Here is a 7,821-nt window from a genome sequence, read left to right on the forward strand (position 1 = left end):
GTGTGCATGTGCGTACTCAGAATTCTACTATCATTGGGGTGCTCTTTGGGTCGTCCCTAGGCTTGGCCTCTACTCCTTTGTTCCCCTTGTTGCTCATGTCTGACTAGCCACCTAACACTTTATTTGATATCCTATAGAATGAGGTTGTTTTCTCCATTGTAAAGGGAAATATATGAATAGAATAGAACTTAGAACGGTATGTGTGTCCTCCTCCAAATAAAAAGAAGATGTAGCCCTCTCTTCCTTCTTGCCAATATAAAGTGACAACAGTTATAATTACATAGAAACAAACATTTTAGTAGTTGTGAGTGAGTGAATTTAAGATGAATAAATTTAAACAAATATTTATTAAAAAGCCTTTGTCCTTTTGTCACTCAAAAGTGAATTTTCTTTTTTGATTCTTTTGTAGTCATAGTTGCTTTTCATCTAGGTCAAAGTAAAAGAAATAAAACAATGGTCAACTGGTAAGCAGAGCTGAATTCAGATCGTCTGAGTTCTGGTCCCAGTTTGCAGGACACAGATTCCCTTAATACAATTTAATTCCATTGCCAGGCCTAGCCAGCGTTTGGAAAACAGGAGGGGTACACTGTGTTATTTCAATTTGATTTCAACTGGCAGCTCTGCTGTGACTATCTTAACTAGAGAACTACTTAGCTATATAAATCTTAATGATGTCACTGGTAGATAACATCCATTTTCTTCACTTCACTGCTGGATGGACAGGGGGCAATAGTTAAGATCCTATTAATGTAAGGAGGAGGCAAGAGAATTAAAATGTTAATCAAGCTACATTCAGAGACTGCAATATTCCATCAGCCCTGCAGCCAGGCCAGGACACTGTCAGAACTAAGAAAGATTTCTGCTGGGATTGCTAACAACCCAATCCCCTATACCAATGGAAGAGGAAACAGGAATAATAGAGTTTTTAAGTGGCTGCTTACACAAATAAAATCATTTATTCCCTATGGCTAAAACCATAGGGAACCTATGGATTAAGGGTTGGGAACTGCCAGCAGACCTTTAAGGCTACACACTCTTCCCCTTCCCCTTCTTCACTGCAGGTTCATTATCAAAAGAAAGAATTAAAGAAGGACAGATAAACTGAATTCCCCTAACAATCTGGGTTCCTCTCACTATCTCTGAGAGGAGACCACACTCAGTCTGTGGAATGTTATCCCTTTTCTAATAAACTTTCCTTTTGACTCTACCTTTGGCGTGTATGTTGAATTCTTTCTACCCTTTCCGCCAAAGGATCCTCTACTTCTCTCAATGCAGTGCTTGATCTCCCCATCACTCTCCACTCGGGGGAATTTGCCTTGTCCTGCATCAGTACTATGATTCATAAACAAGGAGGAGCTTAAAATAATCACTGCTTCGCAACACATAGGCTTCCACATATTAGGTAAAGAGGCAAGAGCAACACTCTGATGAGAGGCTTACCAAATTTATGACCGAGAATGACCACAGGAAAGAAGAGAAAAATCAACAACAACTCTCGATTCACCTTAATATTTTGATTTTCTTTTCTTGTAATTGTGAGCTTACAATGGACTGAATGAACTCTCACCCTTTATTCTGTCTCCTATAGCTTAAAGCATAGTGGAGAAGTGGCCCGAGACACAGATCATATGGCTGGGGTCATAGCCACATGAAACGACAATCATATTTACTTTTGTGTTGATGCATTTTTACACACATATACATACACAGAGAGACACACATATGTATATGTTATATGTATATGTGTATATATATATATATATAATTTTTTTCTCTTTAGTTCTTTATATTTAATTCAAAAAATGTATTTTCCTCTCATCAAATCAATGCTTCAAAATGAAATAACTGAAACTTTAACAAACAATGATAATGAGATAATAAAAAATAAAAGATTATACTAGAAAGGGCAAAGAGTAGTTGTTATATAGATTTAACAACCTATCATAAAATTATATTTAAAATTATGATATTTTTAAAGAAAAATATAATTTAATGCTAGTATTGCAGGATAATGAATCCTCAATAAAATTCCCATGTATTTTGGAAAGAACTGAGCATTATTCTGAACAGAATACAATAAAACATGTACTCTTTAGTAAGTGGAATAAAAAGAAAGTCTTCAGGTAAACTTGAAAAATATTTCAAAATCATGAATAATTGTAAGTAATAATTAAGCTGAATAGGCCACAGAAGGTGCAAATTTTCAAACGTAGATGAACAAAATTCAGATTCAACTTAAAATAACGGCTTTTTTTTTCTAACTGGTATTTGAGAATGCAAAGAATTCATAATTCTAATTTTTTTATATTTAAAAATGAATTGCTATAAGTGACTTACAATATTTTAAAAATCATTTTTGTACCAAATCTTTCAGAATATACATAATTACAACAGCAGCCACCACAACCACAGTTATCTATTCAAAGAGACACAATATTCCAATCAGAACAGCTTACTTTAGAATATAATTCAAATATCTAGCACAAGAACATGACTTTACAAATTGTGGAAACTGGTGAAGCAGCTTGTAAGACTATTTTCTCTGTTTCTGATGTTGAATCTTGAAGTGTACATAGCAGATGATCAGAAATAAAGCTGTATGTAAAGTAGGAGAGAATAAGAACAAACTGGATAGCCCAAGCACAAACTGGACATCGCAAGGAGAGGTTGAAACCCATGTCAGTTCTTGTTGCTTTTCTCTATGATGATACCAAACATATACACATAGCTTGCATAGGATTTGAAGTGGAATTATGATCCAGTGAAGCAAGCCTAGTTCATTCTTGAGGCTCGCAATGAGGTAAACTAGCACATCAGTGACAAGATATGTAAACTGTAAAACAGCTGCTACTTCAATTCCACCCTCTACATCTCATACAAGAATCTCTGTTATGGCCCTCTCTAATCACAAACAGACAGGAAAAAGAATTCTGAGAAATTACTTCAACCTAGTCAAGTTTACACATTACAAAGACACCAAAGCTTGTTGAATAGAGATTGCTGGAATGTAACACCAGTTTCTGATTCACCAGATCTGGAGTGAGACTTAAGTCTTGCCTTTGCTTATGTATCAAGTTCCCAGGAGATGCTGTTGCTGCTGCTCTGGAAACCATATACTGGGAATCATGTGTATAATTAGTCTGTGTGTATAACTATTTTAACAAATCCCAGGACTGCTGATAATCTAATGTTTTAAATAATATAGCTAAGTAATATGTTATTCTTTGTTATTATATTGTAAAACTGCCTTAGCTATGCATGGACTATATATGCTCAGAATCATTATGACAACTTTTGCTAAAATTTTTATAAATTAGAATGTATTGTCACTAAAGAGATATCGCTCCATCCAGGTCTTCTTTTAATTATTTTAATAGATTTTACATTGCTTTTCAATAATGGTCTTCTGTATTATTTGATAAGTAATCTCTATATAGCTATGTTACTATTAAGGATATCATACTTATTATATTTTCTAATGTTTTTTTACTAATAATGGATACTGTTTTCTGCATTCATCTTATATTTGTCGTTAGTTAATTATTTCATAGTTCTAGTAGTTTTGTGTCTTTCATTTTAAGTCTTTTGACAATATAGTAGTAATTTCAGATTGCAGCTTTTACTTTGCATTTCCTAAACAGTTGAATTCACTTTCATACATTTTTCAGCTATATCTATATAGATCTTTTGACCATTTTCTGGTTTGTTGTCTGCTTTTTTCTCATTGATCTGTAGGATTTTTTTTTTTATACATAACTCTTTTTTGGAATCATATCTGCATTTAACTTCTCTTGTTTGTGACCTTTTCACTCTTATGAAAGACTTGTGATTTAGTTCTTAGTCTTAAGGTACTTGAACATATTATTTTTTCCTTTTCTTATTATCATTTTGTGTCCTGTTTAATAAACCTTTTCTATCCTGTTCATGAAGATGTTCTATGATTTACAGCAGCTTTTAGAGCTTTTGCTTCAAATGAGTGCTGGAGTTGGAGTTTGCAGATATTCAGACATTAAATTTCATTATGACCAACACTGAGGTGAACAGAATTGAGAGATTTCTTCTCATGTTAAACTATCTTTACATGTCTGTGATAAACACTATTTCATGTGATATACTGTCATTTTTGATATGCAGGTGAACTTGCTTCACATATTTTATTTAGTATTTCTGCATTTATGTTCATATTTAAAATTAATTATAGTTTCATTCTCTTGCATTCCACTTTTCAGATTTTTTTATACTTACTTCATGCAATCTGTTGAGCAGTTATCTTTCTGTTTTTATTTCCAGAAAGTATGGAATAGAGTTATTTGTCTTTAAATATTTGGTATAATTTGACTGCAAAACTACCCGCACTTGGGCTTTTTATAGGCAGTTTAAATAATTACCATTTCAATAATTTTAATGTTTTTTATTTGATTTGATATATATTTCATCCTAGAACAATATTGTAATATTATACTTTTTCACTTTATCAAAATTATTTAGATTTTTAAAAGAGTACAGTTGTCTATGGCCATGCTACCCTGAACAAGCCCAATCCCGTCCAATCTTGAAAGCTAAGCAGGGTCAGGCCTGGTTAGTACTTGGATGGGAGACCACTGTAGAAGACTAGGTGCTGTACATGTCAAAAATTTAAAAAATAAATAAATAAATAAGGAATTGTAAGCTGACAAGATCCTCGTAGTCTGTGAGGTCAACCAAGAGTTACCTCACCTAAATAAATAATAAAAATAAAATAGCACAGTATTTTAAAAATAATTTTAATGCTTTAATGATTTCTTCTCTTTTCTGTTTTCTGTTTGTATTATTTTCCTCTCAAATTTTTTTTTTGATTAGTCCTTTCAGTAGTTAGCTTATCATAGTTTTTCAGCAATTAATTATATGTTTTTCTTTCTCTTTTTCCTCTACTCTATTGCTTTTCAATCCTATGTTATTATTCCACTTGGTTTTTGTTGTTTGGGGCTCTGTGGTTACTTCTTTGTCTGGATCTTAATTCAATAGGGCATTAAATTTTTCAAGTACTTCTGTCTGCACTCATTGAGATCATCCTGTTGAATTATGTTGGTTGATTTTTAAATGTTAAACTCACATGATGCTTTGTTTTGCTTCAAAAATCTTTAACCAAAACAAATATATATAAATATAAAACAAAATATATTTCTGTTCAGAGGATTAGATGAAATAAGATTGTCAAAATGTTGATAATTTAGGGATGTGGGTGATATGTTCATGGCAGTCTGTTAAAGTATTCTTTTTTTTCCATTTACATACAACTGAAAACTAATCCAGTTGATAATATTGTCTGCTTAAAAAAGCAGTTATCCTCTTTCATAGGAAGTCTGTTTCATTTTCATTGAGCTAACAAATAACTTATTTATGGTGGCAGGGTTTTAAATTATGCTTCTCTTCCATCTTGACAGCAGCAGCAAACTAGTGTGAGTCCTTTTTATGGCACCATATGCCAGGGCACCAGGCAACACCTTGGTGGCTAGCTGTTTAAATTGGAAAGCTTACGTGATGAGTAGGAGATTGAGTAGGACATAACAGTGGAGCACTGAATTTGGTTTTGGGTAATTTTTGTATTCAAATCTATAGACATATTTTATCAACTTTTCAATTTTTTATTTTTTCATTGTTTTTCAATTAATATTTTTGTTCAAAAATGTCAAGAATGCTATCACTTTACATATGCTTGGTAATCTGAACAATGCATTTCTCTCTTTAGCCAATATTTTAGAAAACTTTAATCAAGTCAATCAAGTTTTAATCTCCTATGCTGACTATTTTAAGCTTGATTAATCTATCTATTGCTACAGGCATAAGCTCATTAAAATGAACTGACACAACTATTTTAAGTCTTCCCTCCTTCTGTCTTTACATCTTTCTATGTATTTTGCAAAAAAAAAAACACTGTTAAATTTGATTCATATAAATGAAAGTGTAATGAAAATCCAATCTAACACGTATTCAAACATCCTAAATTTGATGAATGTGCCATATTTTATAAATCATGTTAATATCTTAATGTCATATATATTTAAAAGCTATGTTCATATTTGTGCAAATAGAAACTAAATAACAGTAATCTAAATTCAACTTTGGGTTTATAACTTATAGGAGATAATACCAAGAAAGTATAATAGTATCGATCTTTAACTGAGGAACATTTTCTTATAGATATTGATTGTAAGAATAAACTTAAAATATTGCTTAAAATATTGGTTTGTTTGATTAAATAAACCTCAAGTAATTAAAATGTCAAACTATATTCTTGTCAGGTCAATAGAAAATGGAAATAGTTAAGATAATCCTTTCTGTTCAATAGAATAAATAATTATCCTTTCTTTGTAGGTAGTTTTGCAATTGCATTGGGGCAGTCAACATAACCTATGGCTCAAAGAACATCTTCCAGCAAGGATATATTTATAGAAACAGTAAACTAATCAATTCCTTAAAGAGCCCATGACTTATGACAAATCATGTTATCTCATCAAATGAGACTTGTATCAGCTTCCTTGGGAAATATTTCTTCAGCATGTAATCAGTGATTTAACTTGGAAAGATGATCTTACTTCTTTAAAAACTACAAAATGATGCTCTGGGAAATAATGGGGTAACACACTGAAGGGATCTCCCTTTATCATCCCATCGTACATAGTATTTCCAAAGAGTTGTCTATAAATCTGGAAAATATATATTCAAAAATCCATATCTCTCTTTGGGTTGTCTTTTATTGTCTATATATACACTCTAGCTCTGATTCTCAATGTCTGTGTCTTATACCATATAAGTATTTGTGAATTTGACAGGAGATATGTTTAACTTTAATATCACTGACTGATTCCTTTTGTCAATTCTTCTCCACGTGCTATATTAGCATACCCTCAGCTTCTGCTTCATTCTAATACCCTAAAGCAATCAGACATTTAGTCTTCTTTCCAGTTCTTTTATAGACCACTTTTTCTTTTCTCCATTAAAACACACACACACACACACACACACACGCATGTGAACAAGAACAGATTCAGAAAAAGAAACTCAGATAATGACTGCTATTTTTAATACTTAAAATTCACTGCTGGTTTTAGATTTGCACATAACTGTATTTGTTTTTACGGCCAGAATCATTTGCAAAACTATCAATATTTTATAAAAAGAAGTTTTACCACTTACTAAATTCAATAATATTCATGGATAAGCAGATGCTGCTTCCACATTATTTAATATCACATTACAGTCTTTCATCATCATCACATATGTTTTCAAATCAACTGCAAAAAAAAGAAGACAGCAAAGTAAGTGTGACATTTTTATCAGGGTACTGAGAATAAAAATTGGCATGACAGCATTTAAGTTCATTACAGTAATTCTTAAAATCATATGCTGTAAGAGCAATGCCCTATCACATCCCAGATAACTTTTGTGAACGGAATATGTTGAGTTTGCCTTAGCATAAATGGTATACAGGTAAATTAATCATTGTTTCCTTATAAGCCAGCATTAAAAAATTTAGAACAGGGTTATTAGAATAATTTAAGTTACACTAATTCAAGGAAAATGATTTATCACATTAAATATTTTTTAATAAATAAGTATTTAGTGTTTTAGGAAAATTTTTCTAAATACGATTTTGTTCAAAGATGTCAGATATTCAGTCAAAAGTATGCAAATCATTTATAATTATGTCAAGTATATTATAAATTACACTGTTAGTCTCCAAAATTTCAAAAATAGCTTTTTAAAAATCTCTCCTATGTAATGTATGTAGCTTCTGTCTCTCTTATTGCATTTACTGCATCTTGCTAAAGCAACTTGCAT

At 31.7% G+C, this 7,821-nt stretch overlaps 1 pseudogene; it reads left to right on the forward strand.

Annotated features, from left to right (window-relative positions):
- The first annotated feature begins 4,508 nt into the window (after positions 1-4,508).
- LOC120598266 (uncharacterized) lies at positions 4,509-4,627 on the forward strand (annotated as a pseudogene).
- The last annotated feature ends 3,194 nt before the right edge of the window (positions 4,628-7,821 follow it).

Source organism: Pteropus medius, unplaced genomic scaffold (genome assembly GCF_902729225.1).
Source record: "Pteropus medius unplaced genomic scaffold, Ma_sr-lr_union100, whole genome shotgun sequence".
NCBI lineage: Eukaryota > Metazoa > Chordata > Mammalia > Chiroptera > Pteropodidae > Pteropus > Pteropus medius.